This window comes from Chinchilla lanigera, unplaced genomic scaffold (assembly GCF_000276665.1).
Source record: "Chinchilla lanigera isolate Chin_1 unplaced genomic scaffold, ChiLan1.0 scaffold00049, whole genome shotgun sequence".
In the NCBI taxonomy this organism is placed as follows: Eukaryota; Metazoa; Chordata; class Mammalia; order Rodentia; family Chinchillidae; genus Chinchilla; species Chinchilla lanigera.
In genome coordinates, this window is record NW_004955450.1 from 13,270,698 (window position 1) to 13,292,638 (window position 21,941).

Consider the following 21,941-nt stretch of genomic DNA (forward strand, 5'->3'; position numbering starts at 1 on the left):
TACCTGCCGTTGGCTTTGCCTCTGGTTTTGAGAGCCTGCCTACCCAGGACCAGGACTTAATGAGATGGCTCCCTTCAGTGTCACAGGCCCTTAGCTCTCAAAAATCTCTATCTACAAACCAATTTTTCCCATCCGTTACAAAACGAGCAAGAGAAATTGAATGCATGGGTTGAAATCCCTGTTAATCAATTGGACTACTCCCCTTGGGCTGTGGTTAGAGAACAAATTTTCATTATCTCCAATAATTAGCATCATCTTTTTTGAAATGAGCTGGATGGACTGCCACAGTAATCTGCGCTGGAGATGGCATATGCCTTTCCGTTATTAACTTTTTGGAGGGGGTGCGGGCAGGAAGGAGTAAGTAGGGGGAGAAATGGACTTTGGGAATTTTTTTTTTCTTAACTCAGTGGCATTTTAGAGGAGCAGGTAGGGGGCGGGTAGGTATCTGTTTTAAATGATCTGAAGGTGTCATGAGTATGAGCTTTGGACACGTCATCGACAGCTCGGGTCTTGTTCCGACAGCTTACTTGGTGAGTGAAATTGGACAACTTCCTTATGTCCAAGCTTTTAGTACCTTCAGAAAATGAAGGAGATCATAATGCCTTTCTAGTAAGGTAATCATGAGAAGGAGAAGGTTATGATAAAGACTGAATGAGAGACTGTGCATAGAGCACTCAAGTTACCAGTGCATTGGTTATTGTATGATTATTCCGGCTTTTTAATTTTATTTACTTTTTTAGTTTTTGCTCTAGGCATTGTCCTGTTCTATGGAAATTCTTTGCTGTTTATTAGATCGTGATGGCTTCCGTTGACCATAATACTAAAGAGTGGCCAGGCGCCGAGAGGCACATGGGGTGAACCCCTTGTCCACACAGGGAGTGGGTCAGATGTCACCAGAAGTGATGGTGGCACAAGGTGGGAGGTGACAAGTGTGATGGAAGATGAACAGGGTGGAGTCTGGCACAGGCCCGCTGATGGGAGCTGCTCTTCCATGGAGAGGCTGCCAGTGGCAGAGGAGGCAGTACCCTTGCGAGGCAGCTCTGCTGGGTGATTTGGGGTGTGGTTCCTGTCAGCAGAGCTGCTTTCTTTTCAAGGAAGTTACCACTAAACGTGTGTGTCCATCCAAAATCCATATGTTGGAGCCCGAAGCCCCAGTGTGGTGGTGTTTGTAGGTGGTTAGCTTTAGATGATGTCACAAGGGTGGGACCCCCACATTGGTATTAGTGCCCTTGTAAGAGGAAGAGAGCCCAGAGCCTGTGAGACACAGCAAGTAGGCTGTGTGTGTGAGTTACCAAGTGAACTCTCACCAGGAACCAGTCTACTGAAATCCTAATCTTGGCCTTCTCAGTATCTTTCTAAAGCTCTGAGAAGTGAATGTTACGCTGTCCAGTCTCAAGTATTTTGTTACAGCAGCTCAGCTGACTAAGACACGGGACTTCTGTGACCTTCCTGCTATCCCTGAAAGAGCTCCTTTTCTCTCCCATCAGCCAGAGTCTGCTGCTGGTTACTGGGAAGCCAACCATCACACCCTCAGGAGCAGGATCCCTCCTCAGCCTGTGGCACAGGGCCAGTCTCTGATCCTCCCTGCCTCCCCGTTTTCATCCTGCTCCAACAGGTGCCTTTGGGGTCTCCATTCAGCTTTGGGAGAGGGGGGTCAGATCTGCCTTGTTAATCACTATTGGATGGTGTGACATCAGACCACCCTGAGGGGCTCCGCTCAGTCTGGAGATAGGATTGCCCTTGCTCTGATGAGGAGGAAAGATGCACTCTTTGCACCTGGGCCAGTGCCAGCTTTCCTTAGCATGGGGGCAAGAAAATGACAAGTCCTTGGCAAGGCACTGGAGTGAGGTAAGCACCATGACTGCCTTTGCTAGAGCAGCCTCTCCAAATATTATAAAGCAAGGTGCAAGCTCATGAGACAGAAGGGAAAATCCAGGGCTGGCAGGGAGTCCTGGGAAAGGTTATCCGACAGGAGCCAACGCCAGCTCTTCCTCAGATGTTACCTTAGTTCTGATGGCTTTTCCTGGCAGTGTGCTGTCAGCTGCACTGCCGTAGAATACTACATATTTTTTTACTGCATAATTCTCATATTCGACTTATGTTATTATCTGTCTCTACTTTCCCCTTTCTGTGAATTCCTTAGTGTTGGGAACCAGTTCCGAGTATGGAGTCGGGTTTGGAAAAGCTCACATGAAGTGGGAAGTTGACAGCCCTTGTAAGAAAACCCTGGTTACTGTGACTTAGAGCGTGGGTGGGAGTTTATTTCCCACATAAATGTCCTGATGGGAGTTCCGCCCCCCCTTTAGGCAGGAACTGGGGCCCCTCTAGGAGCCGACTTCACTGCCTCCCGCGTGTGCCTCTGAGGCTCATGCCTGTCTGCCTTGGAGTAGGAGAAGGGTTCTGCGTGTGCAGCTTCACAACCTGGCCCTGGAGATGATCGCGTCACTTCCACTTCACACGTGATTGAAAAACATGTAGAACACAGTCACAATTCAGGGAAATGGGGAAGGGTCAGCCTCACCTGAGTGCAGGAAGAAAACGATGCGGGCTTGGCACACATCCTCTGGAATCTGGGCGGGGCCTCAAAGAAGAAGGAGGATTTCAAGGACAGAGCCGAGGTGATGACATTCCAGAGAGAGGCCGGCATACAAGAACTGCAGCGTGGAGAACAGGAGTGCAGGCGGGTGGTGAGGGGCTCAGGGCAAGGCACTCGATCCTCCCACCCTGGCAGTTTCCGCTCTGATTTCAGTACCTCAGGTGCAGCAGAGTCCAATGGGCCCCACTCACCTGGCCCAGGATGCCTGGTTCAGCTCTCAGCTCAAGCTGATGAGCAGTTCACTTGCATACTCTTCGTGCTTTGGTGTCCTCTTCTGCAGAAACGAAGACACCACAGAAACAGAACCACAAAAGTAATTTTTAAAGGTGGGATGATAGAAATAGTCCCTACTGCATAGGCATGGTGGAAATTAAATGAGTTAAAGCCTATAAAAGATTTAGAGGTGTGCTTGGCATTTGATAATTCAATAAACATAGTACTTTCCCTCTTTCCTGTATTCTATAGGTGTGTGCTCGTGAGTGTGCAAATTATAACAGCACCAGGACAGAGATATAGTAACATGTGGGTCAGAGTAAGAAGGGAGGAAGGTCAAGGGATTTGACTCCAGCTTTGTATTTTGGCTAATAATGTCCCAGCGCTCTTATTAATCTTAGTTAGCGCTTTAGACAGTAGTGCTGTCTTCTGATTGCCTTGCTGTCCCACCAATTATCAATCGGCTCTTCAGTGACATTTGGTTTTGCGGTTTGTATTTTGTGTTATGACGTAAATCTTTTTTCTCTCTCTCTCTCCTACCTTTTGTCTGAGATCTGGCTCCTTGGCACGAGGACCACAATGACACTCATTAGTATTGGTAGGACCTCGCCGGCTCCCTTAGAGCACAGCTCTGCTCGTGTGGGTCTTTGTGTCAGTGTGTGCTGGCTGTGCATGCAAGGTCATTGCCAGTTTCTGCATTATTTCCTCCTTGCTCTCTGTGTCCCTCTGGCTGCCCATGGGTTGCTTCCCACAGTCAAAGGATACCTGCACCCACTCTCCGTGCACCAGGGCCGCAAGTTCCTGGGGTCCTGTGGCAAGGTCTCCCAGCCAGCCTAGCAGCTGCCCCACGTACCGAGTACAAATCTGGCGGCCACTCCCTCTCCAACTGCTGGGACAGGTGATGGGTAGTGAGCGCTGACCTTTGATGAACTACCTCTGCATTCTTGCTTTATGGAGAGGCCAGGTGGGGCGATTTAACCAAGTCGCCAAATAAGAAAACACTGCACTGCACTTCGCAATCCAAAGAAAACTCGCTGGGCAACTTCTTGCATGGGGCTCACGCACCTTGAATGTCTGTCCTGGTGCTGGTAACTTGCCTGGCCAGTGATGGCCACTTTCAGCGGCATCCTGGGGGACAGGATTTGTTCCGTGCCTTGAGGGCATGCCGTCCCAGGTCAGCAGATGGCATTCTGATTGCTATTTCCAGCCTGGCTTACCTGACCATTCCTTCCCAGTATGAACAGCTGTTTCTTTCACTCCAGTTGCTGCCCGGCCGGATTGGTGATTTTTCTTCTGCCCTTTTGTTTGCGCGGAACATAAATCTTTTTCTGTTTCTGACCTGGCCTGCAGTTCCGTCCACCTGTGCCTGCCTTGAGCAATATATAACTCTCGCCAGGTTCCGTTTCCTTTGCTGGCTTCAGCCTATAAACCAAACTTTTTCTTGCCTTTCCTCCCTCTTCTGGGCTGATTCAGCACTCTCTCAGCACCCGGCTGCTGGTTAACACTTAAACACAAAACGTGCATTATTTTATGGGCCTGACCTGAACTAGCGGCTGGCAGAATGAGATGCACAGCAACAGACAGCTCAGTCCCATTTGTCTCCTTCCTCTCCTCTCCTTCAGTCCAAGGAGGCTTACTTTACACTAAGTTAGCAGCAAGTGTGCAAAATGAAAATGAGTTAATTGAATAACTGGTGCTTACAAAAGATTTTGTGCTGTCAAAGTACAGCCGGTCAACGGAGTCAGTCCAGTTAAATATTTAACAATGATCACAACAGTTGGATATGAATTTAAGAAAATCGTAAGAATCTGAGCTCTCAGGAAGTCACTCTGAGGATTCCAGGACATCACTAGTCAAATGCTATCGAATTTGCTAACTGTGGCAGCTGTTTCTCTGGTGTTTGGTTTGATAAATTTATTTTGGCTTTCTGGATTACAGAAGAAGTTCTCTATATGTTTTTCTTTTGCCTGTTTTAAAGGAGCGATATGATATTCTTAAATCACTATGGCTCACCTCTGGCTGGAAATCAAGATTAGCAAACTCTTCATGCAAGAAAGGTTGTAGCAAAAATTTAGGCAGAACGAGAGTACTCAGCTAGGGTTATAACAAGCTCTGTAGTTAAATGAATACTATCCTCATTTTATTAGGGTCCAGAGTCTTTTAAACACACACACACACACACACATACACACACACTCATGTAACTTGTATGTTATAGGTGGTAACTGGTGGGGAAACCTTAGCTATCTTCCCATTTCTTTTGAAAGGCAAGCTTCTAGGCTTGCAAGAAGGATCTCTTTCCTACCCTCCCTAGGTTTTGCTTGCGGTGGGTCAAGATTTGGTGTGTAATTAAAACCTAGGAATCTAAATGATGCGGAGAACCTATGCTACATACGCGATGTCATCAAACCGACGTAGGCTGCGTCAGCAGGCCATCAGACACCTGGATGAAAAATTCTGACACTCCAGCCCCTTTCAGAGCTGGCATGCTGAATCCCTTTTCAATTAACGGATCATCCCATTTCTTTAACAGAGCAAAGTAACACTGCGTGGTATTTGTATGCTGGTTTGTATCTTTTAATGTGTTTTCACATCTGTTGTCTTCTTTGATCCTCACATCAAAAGAGGATAGGAAGCATGGTGCACGGGACAGATGGGACTTGCCCATTTGTAGAAGAAACAACCAGGCATGCTTGGTAGTAGAGTCTGAGGGTTTGTGTCTCTGGTGCTGAGCCCCTGGCACCCTCCAGATCCTAACGTGCCATCCAGGCACTGAATCAAGTGTCCATTCTGCACCATGTAGCTCTGGGTGTGAATTCCAGTGCCAAGAACCTCTTTTCCTTGGGTCTTTGTAGTCCATCGATGGTACTAACCCTGTTTGCCAAGGAAATAGAGCATTTGGTTACTCCAAACACCTCATTTTCAGGAGTGTGGTTGTTAGTGGGTAGGAGTGTTAAAACTTGAGATGGCCAAGAGGAGTACCATCTACAAAGAATGATCAAAATACACACTGAATACTAATTTAAAAAATTTTTACATTAAGAGGCAATTGACATTAATCCCTGCAAGTACTCTCCTCCCCCCACACACACTTTAAACACACTTACTGTATCTAGGCATTCTTGCAGCTTTCTCAAACAGTTCCAGATTGGTCTTTCAGGATTGTCTTTTTTGGGTAAAATAAAAGATACAGCGAGTGCTGCTAGCAAGTGCCGTCCAACAGAAGGGCCAGCTTGTGAGAACATGGTGCTGTGTCCTGATGCACCTCAGTCACTGGATCTGGAACCCTGTGACTTCTGGCTTCCCCCAAAAGCCAAAGGGAGCATAAAAGGTAAACGTTTTTAACTGACCCAGGGTGCTGAGACACGAAAGAGCACTTCCAGAACTGCTTCAGACAGTGGCAAGGATGACGGGATAAGGGTGTTGGAAGTAAGGGGGCGGAGTTTGAGGCTGACTAAAGGCAATGTGTCCTGTACTGTAATATAGTTTTAAACATTTAAGGATTCACCATACTTTGCAATCACACCTCAGAGCTGAGTCTACTCACGTTAAAACTGTGTCGAAGCCCATTGGCTGCCTGCTGGTCACAGGGTTACGTCAGACACGTGAGGCCACACCCACCGCAGGGAGGGCGGTAGGAGCCTTCCCAGGGAGCTCTCTCACAGCGACCTTGCAGATAGATAAAGTCACGTTGTCTACATGGCTTTCAGCAAAACTAAAGACCTAAACACAGGTGTCCTTAAAAAAAAAAAATATGTATTATAAATAAATAAATAAGTAAACATATATATCTGTTTAAAAACATGAAATTCAGAGAAATGATGCATTCTCAAAATATTTAAAATAATTGTAGAAGCAATGATATTCTTTTCACCTGACTCCTCTGTATTGAGGCTTATTTAATAATTTGTGGATTCTTTAGGAATTTAAGACCAGTAAACAATTGGTTTGGGAGTTGGCCTCCTGAACCCACTAATCGCATTGTGCTTAAAATAATGGCAAATCTGGAACAAGAGATTGTTGCAGTGAAGCACTCTAATTACTTTTTTCCATTGATTCTCTCAAACTCCTTAGAAAGTTGGTATCATTGTGATCTCATTTCACAGATAGCGAGGCGGAGCCTCAGGGAACCTGGTGGCCTTACCCTTTGTGAATCAGTCTTGGTCTAAACAAACGAACAGAATCTGAGTCCAGAACCTGTGATTTTAAACACTGCTATTCTGCCTTCTTGTTCATATTTCATGATGAATGTTTGTGCGTTTGGATTTCTCGGATAAGCACTGAAATGAACTTCCAATTAAAAATATGGTAAATTCCTGGGCATGGTGACACATGCATGTACTCCCAATACTTGGGAGGCTGAGGCAGGAGGATCACTGTGAGTTTAAGAGCCTGGGTTACACAGTGAGTTTGAGACCAGCCTGGAAGACATAGTGAGCCCCTGTCTCTACAGGAAAAAAAATAAATGTACATATGTATATATAGTAAATTACTCGAAGTTTTCTTCTAAAAACATCTGGATTTGGTAATTGTGTAGCGCCTTCCTGAATTCATGTGAGAGGGCTCTCCAAGGTTGCTGATCACAGGACATGCCTTTAGAAGGACTCCTGGGTATGAAACTTCTGTAGCGAGTTCTATACCTTTAAAGAAAATTCTGAGCCTGCATAAACTCCTTCATAATTTGGGCTTTCGGACTAGAGCATAATGAAGATATATACTTAAAAAGATAACGAGCAGTGAGCAAATGATTATTAAACTGGGTCTGAAAGCCCGGTTATGTTTTCGCTTGCTTCTGGGTGATGAATAGGGTAGCAGGTTATGTTTTTTCCCTGCTCATCCATTCTGTAATGTCACCCACCAAATTTCGCTGGCTGATCAGTGCAGATTGAGTGAGAATATCACGGCACCAGCAGGCTTTCCTCGGGTGAAAGAACTTGGAATTTTTGATTTTTGAATCTGCCCCCTTCCCCCACTTAATAAAGGTGAACCCATGGAGAGCTTAAATGACCGACCTCAGGATGTCTCCTTTACAGCTCCTTCTCCCCTTGACTTAGCACGGGCTCTTTCAGTAAACAGCAACTTACCAAAGGAAATGCTACATAAAATTTTATACTTATATTCTGTTTCCCTTTTTAAGTTGCAAACTGTAGACCTTACTGCACTGCAATGGAAAGACCCCCTCAGGCAAGATGCATACAACGGAAAGCTATTTATAAGGTTTAAATTATCCATATTAACATACTTCAGATTCACCAGAGTGGCTCCTTGATGCCAAATCCAATCCACAGTGAAGCCTCCACACTGGGTCGTGTCGTCCACTACACAGATTCTCCCAGGGAGAAAGCGTCAAGGGAAACCACAGCACTACAAGATCCCTGCAGGAGTTAACCAATCTACCCCCTGCCTCTGGCAGGGCCAAAAGCAAAACCCATTTGGGGATCTATAGAGGCCAGTGTTGCTGCCTTGTTTGTAAAATCTGATTGGTTCCATCTCTTTCCATTTTTTAAGCGAAAGCTGTAGGCAAAGTATGAGAAAAAATGATTTATATATAGACATCCGTGTCTACAGCTGGCTCTTGATCATTAAGTATTTATTAAAATTCTCCCATATGTAAAGGACAGCATTAAGTTCTCAAGTTAACTCAATGCAGGGAAAAGTATGTGCACAATAGAGTTTGGTTAAGCGGACAGGATGTCCACCGGAAATGTTTATATTCCCACGGAAGGTGACACTTGATCGTGTGGACGTGAGTATCAGAGGCCTAGAGGACACCAGCACACGCAGTTCTGGTCACATTCCCCTGGACTTCTCGCTCTGTGCTTGCACATGCAGGGAATTTATTCACAGCGTTTCCAAATTATAAAAACTTAATTTTAGGGAGGTTAGAGACATCTCATTTTCCTATCTTGAATTCTTGCCAAAAACATATCTGCTGTCTGCTGCCGTTTGGATGTAAAACCCAGAGCGGCCGAGCTAAAGACTCCGCGCAGGGAAGAGGAGCTCAGCTTTCCCCTGAGCTAAGGGGTGGGCTTTCTCAGGGGAGAAAAGGGCTTACTGGTCCCTCACCCCCAGGGCTCCCCAGTTACGACTCCTGTATGAAATTAAATAGAAGGCTGGGTGGGACAGTCGTCTTTCACTCACCTGTGCCCTCAAAGAACTATTACGGGTTTCTTGTCCTGAAGCAGTATGTGACAGGGGCCCTTGTTTGTGAAGAGCCCCTGGTAATCAAGTCCCCAGCGTGTGGTGGTAAAGGGCAGTAATGGAGGCAGGTACAAGGTGTGCGGTGGAGGCTAAGAGGGGAAGACATCACTCAGCCAGGAGGTGAACAGACTGTTTCATCATTTGTGACATCTAAAGTGGGCTTTGGAGGATAGCGGGGTGCCCCAGATGGAGAAAGTGTGAGTCATTCTAGGCAGAGGACTGCGGTATAAACCGGTGGCCCCTGGAGACGAGTGGTTATAGAAGGACAAAGTGGAAGAGGGCCCATGAAGAGTCCAAGGAGAGGAGGCTGGGGTAGCAGCTCGATGCCACATCAGAAAGCCCCGTTGGTGAAACTAGGTTTGGAAGTTCAGAAGATAGAGGCCACGGGGGTCAGCTAGCGACCCCAGGGAAGGACACGCGTGGCTCAGGTGAGAGAGTGAGGGAATCCCGAGGTGGGGAAAGCAGAAGGCGGTTAGTCCGGAGGCCACGGTTGTTGTCCAGGTGGCAGAAGATGAGGGTTGGCCCTCTGTGGGGAGAGGGGGACTTGGCGATTGTTAGCCACAGAGGAGATGATTGGGACTTAAAGAGTGGGACCCTGTGGGCAAAGGATGGAGCAGCTGGGGACATTCTGAGCTGCTTTTGAGATCAGTGCGGCTCATGAACCTGAGAAGAGTATCACATTTAGAAGGAGTGGGGTCCGGAGCCTGGGAGTTTTTGAAACGAGTCGAATTGTAAGCGTGTTGTGTTTGTGGGATGAGCAGCCACAAACATGTTGTGTTTTGGGTGACCGGGTGATAGTTTTGAATACTACCCCTGATGATGGGCAGTTTCCCTGTCTGCACCCGCAAAGATAGTTGTGAGACCACTGACCTTGGCCACACTGTAGCTGGGTCACTCATGTGACCAGGCTTGTCCAACTTGCCATCAAGATGCCTCTAGCGGGGAGACTAGGTCTGGGGGCCAGGAGAGAGTTTCTTTCAAATGTCTGTTTTATCTGAAAAAGATGTCTAATGTCTGAATTCAGCTACATAAAAGATGTGTGTGCGTATATAAAGTTTTAAATTATTTACCAGTAAAGTTATGTGTATTAACCACTCCTCACCCAAAGGTACACATGTCCAGGGCTCCGAGCCCCCAGGTCTGCAGCTGCCCATACTCCTTGGAGTGCAAAGCACAGATCTAGAGGAGATCTGATTGTTACACTGTTGGATGTTCAGAAAGAGCCTCCTGGTCCTGCATGTTGGCCTCTTGAGTTTTGATATCCCAGAATTCCTTCGCTAAACCCTTGGGCAGAATCTGAACAAATACCAACTTTGTAAAAACAAAAACTAAAATTCAGAGCTGGTCTTCTTTCTTTCTGGAAAAAAACAAAAACCAGAACAGCTCCCAATACCAAATTAGATTCTTTTTCTTTGGCACTGGGGATTGAACCCAGGGCATTTGACTTTTATAAATTCACAAAGATAGGACACAGTAGGAAAAAAAAATCAAAGAATACACAGGTGCATAAAATATCAAGCAGGCGTTCACTGTCCTCTGTCTCCTTCCCTCCCCTCCCACCTCTCCGCAGGGCACCTCCTGGGTGACTGTTCCAAGGCCCTGAAGCTCACGGCAAGGCCTGGGTGCTGCCATAGCAATCTCTCCTGGGGGAGGCTAGGAATGCAGGCACACGGCCGACCCTGCTGGGTAGACAACCCACGTGATTGTTATCACCTTCCAGTCTGAGGATCAAACTTCTTGTACAACAAGGCGAAGGGAAAATGTACCTCCTCTCCCTTCACTCTAGAAATTAAAGTTTTTCTGTATTCCCCTTCCTGCTCCCCTGCTTGGTGTCCGTGCCTCACTGCTGAGGGAGGCAGTTAGTTCTGCATGCCTGGTCATGCAGACTTTGCTCTACCAGGATCAGTTCCCCTCTGCACTGAAGTCCCCAGCTCACCTGGTTCTTTGCAGAACCTTTCTGCCCTCAGACTTCCTAGAAAACTAAACACAAAATGCAGCACCAGGAAGAGTGAATCCAGATTCAGTGAGCCCTCTTAGCACCCTTGGGTGTCACTCTGAAGCCACTAGGGAAGCAGGCATGCTTGCTTCTTGTGACGAATAGCTCAGCTTCTGGGTGCCACTGATTGAGCCCCCCCACTTCAGGCTGTTGGGAGCCCTTGCTGGATGAGGAGATGTGGGTGGAGATATAGAAAAGACAGCCATGTTTTTTTTTTTTTTATAAAATTGGGCATACAAAACCAGTGCAGTGGTGTACATCTGCAATCCCAGAACTCTGGGAAGCTGAGGCAGGAGGATCACAAGTACAAGCCCAGGCTGGGCAACTTAGTGACTTAGGGAGACCCTGTTCCAAAAAAAATATACACAAATAAAAAAGAGCTGGGGAAGTAGGTCAGTGAGAGGGCCCTGGGTTTAATACCCAATTACCCCCCTACCCCCGCACACACAAAGAACAGAAAAAATGCATACCAGAAATGTTGGCCCAGGCCCAGGGCACCAGACACTCAAGCCAGCCTTCAGGTCTGTTACTCAGGCAGGAGAATGTGCTGGTCACACTCCTAACAGGTTTCAGAATCAGGCACTCTGGTCTACCTTTCTCCTGTGAGGAGGTTAAGTTTCAGGGAAGCTGGAACTTTCCAGGGGGCTGGAAAACATTATCAGAGTTAAGTTATGCCAGTGTGACCATGCCTGACCCTGCGGAGGTAGAGGGGAGGGATGTGGATATAAGTACACGTGTATTCAAACGACTGTGTGAGCTAGCTCAGGCTGCCACAGCTGGTAACACAGACTGCGTGGCCTGCACGGCAGACGCTTCTCACTGTTCTGGATGCTGGAAGTACAGCATCAGGCCGCACGCTGGGTCCTGTAAAAGGCTCCCTTCCTGGCTTGTAGGCAGCCCCCTTCTTCCTGTGTCTGCACACAGCAGAGAGAAAGATCATATCTTGTGTCCCTTCTTCTAAGAGGGCCCAAATCCTATTCAAGAGGGCTCTGTGCTCCAACTTCATCACCTCCCAGGGTCCCCTCTGAGGCCAGCATTCTGGGAGTGAAGGCTTCTTTCTACACAGCGGTTGGGCTGGGGATGCACTCACTCACTCCATAGTGACTACTAAGAGGATTATGTAAATTAGACACATTGCTTTGTTTACTCACTTGACATATAAATCGGACAGGGGACAGCTTAGTGTTTTCCAGTCTAAGCTTCATTTTGATATATCTGAAACTCCCCCCTTTGGTGCCGGGATTCTGATGCCTTTCTTATCTCGCTCTCACCACCTCTGTCTCCACTGCACATCAGCTAATTTTTAGACTTTAGTTTCTATATTGTGAAAGTAATGTTTTTTTTTTCATTTTCTGCTATAAGAGCATTTGCTGAATATATTTTCTCAAATGGCACACTATCTCCAGGCCTGAGGAATTTGATCCATCTCTTTGGGACAATGTGCTCCTGGGAAGGAATATCTTAGGAATTTAGTGCAGGGGCAATTCTGGAAATACACTGGTACCTCTGTTCACAGAGTTCATTCTTCAGTTTGCGACCACAATTCTAGTCGCAAACTGAATTGGAGGAGAATTGAATCACATTCAATGTTTAGATTCAATGTTGATGTTATGGAGAAATCTGATTCAGTTCTCCTCCAGTTCAGCTTGTGACCATAAACGTGGAAAGAATTAATCTCATGAATCAAGGTACCACTGTAATTATTTTGCAAAGATCAAGCTGGAAATGTGGGAAAAACAAAAAGGTAGCTTCTTCTGTGGGAGGAGGTGAGATAAAGTAGCAGGCAGGACAATGGATTTGGGGATATGATTGGTGTTTCTTTGACCATTTCTCAAATGTACTTTCCCGCAGATCTCTCCATGGGTCAGATATGATTCTGAGAAGGTATTTGGCTATTTCTAATTTTAGATACAGTTTGGAATTTCTTTAATAAGGAACTAATTTTTTTTTTCAGTGAAAATTAGCCTTTTTAGAGACTTGGGAGATGCCCTTCAGACAAGAAATTCCTACCAAAGTGTAGAGAATTGATGTGGTCATTCCTTAAAGTAGATTTTGATATGGGGTGGAGAAAGAACATGAGAATTTCACGGCCCTGAAAAAAATGGGGTGAAGAAGCCATAGGCAGGGATGGTGCTGATGTGGCTGCTTTAGCTGTTTTGCAGGAGTTTCAGTGTTTGAATGGCCTTGGACAGCTCCTGTCCATGTAAAGGTGGTGAGATACCAACGTGATGTTTCTGCTCAGTATCCCATTGGCACTGGACACATAGTAGATGCTCAGTGATGTTGGCTGAATAAGTGAATTCTTAACAATATTACTTGGTATTCTTCTCTAACTCTTGCTGCCCGTCACAAGTGAGGTAATGCCTGGTGGGCAGGTGGTTTGTAACATCCCAGAGCCTCAGTCTGCTGTATGCCTTACATCTGGACATCTTAAGAGAATGTTCTAGAAAATAATAGCTTTTGCACAATATCTGTAAGGCGCTACAGCTGTTATGAGCAAGTGTTGCAAGCCTGATCTTAAGTTTGTCAATATTACCTCGTGACAGTCTTCATGCCTTGGTTTCTCACCTGTCAAAAAAGAGATATAAATGTCTCATAGAGCTGCTGTGAGGATTGAGTGAGATGCGTGGGGTTGGAGGCCCAGGCAGGGCCCTCTGTGGGTGTTAAAAAAAATCCAGTTATCCTAAGTCTGTGATAGCAAACCTTTTAGAGCTGATAGAAGCAGCCTGCTGCGGGACTCGGGCCATAGCTTCTTCAGCACTGTGACCTAAGTCAGTGATGGCAGGCCTACAACTGGGTGGGGGTTGACATCTGCTTTTAGGTCTGTGGATTGTTTAAAAGTGGTGCATTTTAGAAGAATGATGTAGTCCTTTATGGAGACATTGCCTGGTTCTCAGGGTAGGGTGGAATTGCTGGGCTTTGACCCAACCAGAGATGCGGTTCAGAGTCTGTTCCCCCTGAGAAGCCTCTTAGATCCATGGCAAATTTTGTCACACTTTTCAGGAGCAATGGACTCTTTGGGTTGGCCTGGTGGCCTCAGAGCTAAATGTTCAGGTACCCGAGGCCTGGACATGAGCTTGACGGAGGCCAGGGCCTGTGACTTTTTCTCTGTAGCTGAAGTTTCTAGCCAGGGCCATGTAGGGGCAGGTCAGCACTTGCTGAGTAAATGGATGAATGAAGTAACACCCAAATGAAGTCTAGCCAGAGAAATGAGCCAGAAAAGTGAAAACAGCAGACCTGGAGAGTCGCACGCTTGTGTGGATGGAAACAAGGTTGGAATGTCACAGATGTCACAGGCAAGGAGCAGTGCGGATGGTAGGCCAGTGCAAAGGCCATGCCCTGGCCAGTTCCCACGATGTCTCTGTGTTGGTGGCACCCCAGATTGCACAATCTGTAGGCAAGCTATAGTTTTCTTAGTGGATATCCCGTTAGGCAGCTTGGGCCAGGCCTGAGAGCATGCTGGGCTCACCTAGGGAGCTGACTTGAACAGAGAGCATGGATTAATCCATTTTCTATGGTCAGTAACACCCTATCACAAACCTCGCAGTAAGGATTACATTCCAACCTATGGACCCTTGAGGGCACTCAAACCTGATCCAAATCAGAGCAAGCTGAGTTGGGGTCACCTTGGGTGTCACCTTGGGTGACAATATGATAAAAGTCTTAATCTGACTTTTGCGAGTGCGCACCTCCTGGTTGGAGTGGGGACAGAAAGTCTAAGGTCTTGTGTGAGACGCCTTCAGGCTGCAGCTGGTGCTTTTCTGCATGGTGATCCAGAACTATTGCACAACGCACTTGATCAGGTTTTTAGCAGTCCATTTCTCCTCCGCCTCCTGCTCCTTCTCTTGGTTCTCCTCTTCCTATTCTTGTTCGTCTTCTTCTTTCTCATCCTTTCTTCCCCTCTCCCACCCCTTCTCTTACCTTGAGACCTATCACTTCGCCCTGGAAGCAGCCCTTGGCCTGGTTTCCTGGGTACAGGAGACTGGTGAGCTAGGACTTGTGTAACATTTACTTGTTTATCCTCAAACACATTCTAGTAGGGAAAACACGACCCTCCCAATACGCATGAAATAATGATCTGTTCCCACGCATCAGCTCTTCCTACCCTTTGAAGCAAATCTAGACGCAATATCATTTCATATTCTCGGGGTTCAAAATGGTCATACCTCCACCATCAAAGTTTCTTCCCTTGACAATATGATAAAAGCTATGGATTTCTTCACCAGAAATAACGACCCACCTGCTTGCACTCCAAAGCCTGAGTATTAGTACAGGGGCATCCATGCAATGCATGAAACCCTGCCTGGACACTATGTTAAGTTCCCTGCTTTGAACTGAGGTGTGAGCTCTCGGGTTAATTCTTGGGCTTCCTTCAGTCAGAAGGACGCTTGCTAGGCCAGGGACAGTGTGGTGTTGTGCAGCAGAGCCCTGAAGCAAAGGTCTTTGCAAAGATAAAGTCAACTCTATCCTGGCTTATTATTTTAGTCCATCTCTGAAGAGTCACTTGCATGATTCTGAAACCCTAATTATTATTTTCATTGAAGGTGGAAGTAACTCAAACCCTTTAAAAGTGACACTTATGAATGTGTTATAAAAAGTTAGTCTGGGTTTATTGAAGTAGAAAATACTTTCAATGACTGTTAATGAAGGAATATGAGACTAAAGAGATATAGGGTTATAATACCAATGAACCAAAATTGAGAAAGATAAATTTTGACAAAAATGATTAAAATAATTGACACTAATATAATTTTTATATGTTCCAAATTTTTAAGGGACACGAAATTGCTTTGGAATTCAAGGTCAGCAGATTACGTGTTTAAATGCCAGCTCAGCTCCAACTCTGCCATTACTAACTTCCACGAAGCACTGAAAAATCTATGTGGGGTCTATTTCGATTTCCCAATTTTGCTCTTTCCAGGAGAGAGAAGTTAAAAGGGGAATCCATCACCAGCTTGGTATTTAAGCCCATAATCAAGATGACCAGCATAACATTTAAGGTACAGGCTGCTGAAAATAATTGATTGTCTTATGTGCAGTCAGTCTCATTAACATAGGACAAAGACTGCATGCATGGGGGAGTCAGCACAAAATCCGCTCGGTCAAAATTACTGAAAACCACATCATCAGGGAACTAAAGCAATGTCTTCTTTTCAGGGGCTGGGAAGGGACTTCCTTCATTCTTGTCAGCTGCCTTCACCCTGCCAACCCCAGCGTCCCCTCCTCCTCCTCCAGCCTATGCTTAGCTGTTAGAGAAGTGGAGCTGGGTGATCACTTTATTAACGGCCACTGATTAAGTCACTGTTCCCTGGGTGGCTTGACCTCATGCACCTTTGGGGATCCTCATCTATTTTCTGGAACTCTACCATTTTCAGCCTACTTCATTTAAAAGGATTATGGATAAGCCTGCTAACTTCTGACGTCTGTGTACCTCTCTTTCTCTACACACACACACACACACACACACACACGCACACTCACTTCCCCTCTGTGGAAGTTCAGAATTGCATTAAGGAATAACGCATATCCAGCATTTTTAGATATTTTGGTAGGAGGGTTTTCTGCTTGTCTTTACTTTGCCGTCTTTCCAAAACTACAAGGTTAGCCTAATTTTCTTCTCTCTCTGTCCAGCCATGTGTAGCGTTGGCTTCATCCGCAGGGTTCACAGCATAGTTTTTAGAGGGTTCTTGGCTTGCTACCAAGATGACACCAAGTTCCAGATCGGCCCTGCGATGAATCCAGAGGGAAAGTGATGCCCCCTTGTGGTAGCTTTACTAACAAAAGAAAGCATGTCACTTGTCTAGAAGCGCTTGGAGCCTCACTCACACACATTTGGGTTGATGCCACATTTGAGCTCTCCCTTCCAGTTGGGGACGGTATATACCAAGTGGCTGAAGGCTTCCCCTCTACCTACAGTGGTGGCCTAAACAGCCCAAGTCACATGGATGATTATGGACAAAAATTCAGTGTTGTTGTCCAGGACCAGAATTGTGCAGAGTCACCATCAGATAATACCTCAATTTCCTTTTTGCTCCTACCTGGCTCTATGTTTATTGAGATGTGTCCAATTCTTATACAAAAATATGGACTTTGCAGTGTGGGGTCAGCAAATGGGGATCAGAAAGAGGATACTGTTTCACAGTGTGTTTATTTTTATTTTGTGGCACAGAAGATAGAACCCAGGGCTTTTACATGCTAGGGATTGTGTTTCCCCTAAAATAAGACCCAGCTAGAAAATCATCAGCCTTGAAAACTAGAGTTCAAAAATGCCAGCCTGTCTTAGTTGCTTTCTCATTGCTGAGACAAAATACCCAACACTCAAAGTTAAAGGAGAAAAAGCCTATTTCAGCTCATAGTTGGTAGAGGGTTCAGTCCATAGTTGGCTGGTTCCAAGACAGGGTGGTATGGCAGAGGGGCATCACAGAGGAGAAATAATACATGGTGTGGCAGGCAGAAGGCAGCAAGCAGCAAGCAGCAAGCAGAAGCAGCAGCAAGCCTGCCTTCTTTCTGGTTTTTGGTTTATTTTTCCGGTACCGGGAACTGAACTCATGACCTTGCGCTTGCCAGGCAGGCGCTGTGCCCTGAGCTAAATCCCCAGCCCCTCTGCCTTCTTTCTGTCCCTTGATATTCCATCCAAGCTACAAGCCTATTGACAGGTGCCATCTATACCCGGGCTGGGGCTTCCATTAGCCACACCCTTAATCCCAGCATCACCCCCTTAATCCACATTCACAGATCATAATCCAGTCACCTTCGAAACTCCCCAACTCTGAGCCCATGAGGCTTTTTGGGGCCATCTAGATAGAAACCCTAACAGCACCAATGGCCTATCCTTGCCTTACAGAGAAGCCACCAAGCAAGAGAATAATGGTGTCAAGAAGTCTTTGAGGGGGCTGGGGCTTTAGCTCAGCGGTACAGCACCTGCCTGGCAAGCGCAAGGTCATGAGTTCGATTCCCGGTACCGGAAAAAAACAAAAACAAAAACAAACAGACAAACAAAAGAAGTCTTTGAATAAGGAATAAGTCTGTTATAAGAATTTAAAATTTTCTTTTTTTTGTTTTTTTTTTCTGGTACCGGGAATCGAACTCACGACCTTGCGCTTGCCAGGCAGGCGCTGTGCCGCTGAGCTAAATCCCCAGCCCCAGAATTTAAAATTTTCAAAGCCTAAAAGTCAAGATAAACACCAGGGAGTTTTTAATACCAGAAGTTAGTGATACTATTATAAATAATAACACTAATATAGTTATATAGCAATTTACCATTTACAGAACATTTTTGCACTCACTTGCATTTAATGGCATCTGTGAGGCTGCTATGAATTTCATTCCTAGTGGCAGAATCTCCGCAACCCTACCAAATAATCTAGTGATTTGTAGAAGTAACAGCTTGCTCTAAAATTAAAATGTTATTTTGCCATGTAAGTAAATATGTGCTTCAAATTACAGCACCATGACCAAAAATTTTATGTACAAAGATATTTCTAATAACAAAAAATTAGGAACTGCATGCATATACAACAGTATTAAAATGTTAAATAAGTCATCGTGTATCTACTGCATTGTATTGTGGGTGGATGATTTTAAAACGATGCCCTCAAAAATGTCTAAAGACAGGAAAAGTTCATCATTCATATGTGATAAAAATAATTTAAGAATCTGAATGAAACTGTGTTTGCAAAAGTAAACACATAGCGATGAGTAGTATATACAGTCATGTGGGGTAACGTGAAAAACATTTAGCAATATTTATGACAGATTACCAACCAAACAGAATGGCCACCATCTATTTTTAATTGGTGTGGTCATGTTAATGGTTGCAAAGTCTTTATCCTCAAAAGTTGACACTGTTTAGATGATGGGGGTAATTTTTCTTTTCCTCTTTTTTCTTTTAAAAAACTTGCCTCTTTCTCTGCCTTTAAATTCTAAAATAAGGGTGCTGAGGATACAATGATATGTCACACTTTCATTCACACACAATGCATCTACCACATGCCCAAAGGAATTAAATTAATGCTTAATAGGTGATAATGATATTTCTGATTTTGAGAGGTGCCAGGGTTACAGGTACCTTGGCATTAAGCTACATCTCCAGCTCCTTTAAAAAATTTTTACTTTCAGACAATGCCTCATTAAGTTACTAAGCTGCTCAAGCTAGGCTTGAATCTGCAGTCCTCCTGCCTCAGCCTCCAGAGGCTGGGATTATAGATAGGCATGCACCATTGTACCTAGCAAAGATACTTAATAGTATTCAATACGTGTTGCCATTTAAAATCCTTCAGGAGACAGTATCCGTGTGCTTGCTCTCTCCTTGCAGCCAGAGCTGTGAACTTTATGCCTCAGTACTATTCTCCTCAAATGGGACAGGAATGATCCCTACCTGCGTGAATTAAACAAGGTAAGGCACACAAAGCCCTTAACTCGGCACAAAGTAAGAACTCCATAAATATCAGTCGTCCCTGCATTTTGTTGTAATTATTTCACCTAGAGACAGAAATGTCTGCTACCAAGGAAGCCACAGAAAGAGGCCTGGGCTTGGTCATCAATAAGGCCCCCAAGATCTGTGCTTTAAGGGTAGAACGTGGGGACTTTGTCATTATTTTCATCCCATACCTGGTATTTACTGACACTGTGTATTTCAGATTTTCCTCAGGGAAGACCTCCTCCTGCAGACGCTGCTTTGCTCTGTAGTTCTGCTAAACCCCTCCCCAGTGGATTTCACATGCACTGCCCTCCTGTTGCGGACTTACGGTGACTCTGGAGTGCGTTGTGATTGGTGTGGATTTCCCCGGTGCACTGCGTGTTCAGCCCCTTCACGACATGGCTGGAGCGAAGTGCAATCTGTCCAGGGGTTTGAAGTTAACAGGGCGTGAGGCTAATAGGTTACTAATTGAGCAGTGAATGGCTGATTAGGAACCAGGGCGGGCTTGTGCCGGCAGTGCGGGTGCTGAACGCTTCCAGGGAACCCCATGTTGTGGTTTTGGAAGGAGTAAGCTCGCTTTGCTCTTTGCTGCGGCCCAGTGGGCCTCTGTCCTAAATTTTCTTTGCAAGTGGCAGCTACTGGGAAAGAAACCCCGATGTGTGGAGGGTAAAGAGATGGTGAGGGAAACCGCTGTCCCCCTCCCCGTCCCTGTCCCTGTCCCTGTCCCCATCCCTGTCCCTTCAAGATGGAGAAGGCCAGCAGGTGATTTCCGGGCAGCCAATCTCAGAGCGCTGGTGTGCACCCTGATAATTTGGGAAGCTGCTAACGTTTATGGAAATGGGAATGTATTTAAAATTCAAACATATAATTTCTACTATTTCCAACCTCCCATATGTGTATCACCAAAAGCGAATTTTGAGAGCAGTAGTGGGAAAATACTGCCCGGGGATAAAGGACAGTTACGGCAAGAGCCTGGTTTCTATAATAATTTATTTCACAATTCGAGCAAATTCCTTTCCCTAGGGGAGTATTTGACAGAGTAATTGCACTGGGGAACAGTCACTGTTTCGTTTCATTTTCTCTCTCTTTTTAAAACTTTCTTTGTAAAACAAAGTGTTATAAATCTTCCTGAAAGAACAATTTAAACAAGATATGTGGGCTGCGAGATATTGTTTTATATGTGTGTGTACATATATAATGGAGATACAGTTACCACTCATTAATTCATTCACTCATTCATTCCATTTTTGGGCTCCAGAATGACATTTGAACAAGGAAGAGAGAAAATTAGAAATACTCGAGGGTAGAGATACAATGAAATGCATCTTGGGAGATCTGGGGAGAGATCAGCAGCAAAAACCGTAGCCCTGAGATCAACTGGAATTGCACCTGACCAAGTTGTAATGATTTTATTAGTTGTAAAGCCTTTTGAAAAGTTAAAATTGCATTTATAATACAAATTCTTAAGCAATAACCTTCTATGAATGTGTGGGTTTCAGTGTTTGATACCTGTCCAGTGTAGAAAGCTGGGCTTGAAGGTAGAAGGATTTGGGAGGTTTGTGTTTCTCTCAATTTTGTCCTGTGAAACTCAGCAGCTACCCAGTTCTGGTTCTGGTTCTGGTTCTGGTTCCTTCTCGCCATCCTCAGGGGCTTGGAGCTGTTACAGACTCTTGTGACTTCCAGTAACCCTCTAATATGCTCAGTTGCCCCAAGGTTTGGGGTCTGCTGCTGCTGTCCCTCCTAGGAGCAGGTGCCTGTTGGTTACTTTCTCGCTGCTGAGACAAAATACCCAACACCCAGAGTTAAAGGAGGAAAGGGTTATTTAGCTCACAGTGTGTAGAGGTTTCAGTCCATAGTCAGCTGGCTCCAAGGCAGGGTGGCACATGGCAGAGGGCTGTCATAGAGGAGAAACAGTTCATGGTGAGCAGGCAGGAGACAGCAAAGCAACAAGCAGCAGCAGGCTGCCTTCTTTCTGTCCCTTTCTATCCCATTCAGGGCGCAAGCTTATTGACTGGTGTGCCTGCACCAAGGGTGGGGCACCCTTAATCCCAGCATCCCGCCCTTAACCCCAGCATCACACCCTTAATCATCCACATTCACACACCCTCTTCCAGTCACCTTTGAAGCTGTCCACCTATGACCACATGAGGCTTTGCAGGGAAATCTAGATAAAAGCCATAACAACATATAACTGGAAAGACAGCATAAATTAGAGGGATGGATTCTAGGAGTGGAAGAAATGTGGGGTCTGATGCATGATTCTTTAGTCATGAGGAACAATTACTTCATGGTGGGAAGTTTATTGGCGTGGACAAAGCACACCCACAGTGTTCACCTGCTGTATTCTGCAAGGAAAAGGAATATTTACAAAAATAAAAGCATCAGCTGGATTTCATGGCATACACCTGTGATCCCAGCACTCTGGGAGGCTGAGGCAGGAGGAAGTTCAAGACCAGCCTAGGCAATTTAGTAGCTGAAGGAGGTCCTGCCTCAAAATAAAAATAAAAAGCGGCTGG

At 45.5% G+C, this 21,941-nt stretch overlaps 1 long non-coding RNA gene across 2 annotated transcripts; it reads right to left on the reverse strand.

Annotated features, from left to right (window-relative positions):
• Positions 1-5,376: 5,376 nt before the first annotated feature.
• LOC102007073 lies at positions 5,377-19,818 on the reverse strand. 2 transcript variants are annotated; one of them, XR_262552.1, is made up of 4 exons: positions 19,754-19,818; positions 11,477-11,651; positions 6,357-6,547; positions 5,377-5,683 (listed from the first exon to the last, which is right to left on the reverse strand). It is a non-coding gene; the product is annotated as an uncharacterized LOC102007073 (long non-coding RNA). The 2 variants fall into 2 exon arrangements; XR_262551.1 differs by lacking the exon at positions 19,754-19,818 and adding an exon at positions 19,617-19,688.
• Positions 19,819-21,941: the final 2,123 nt, after the last annotated feature.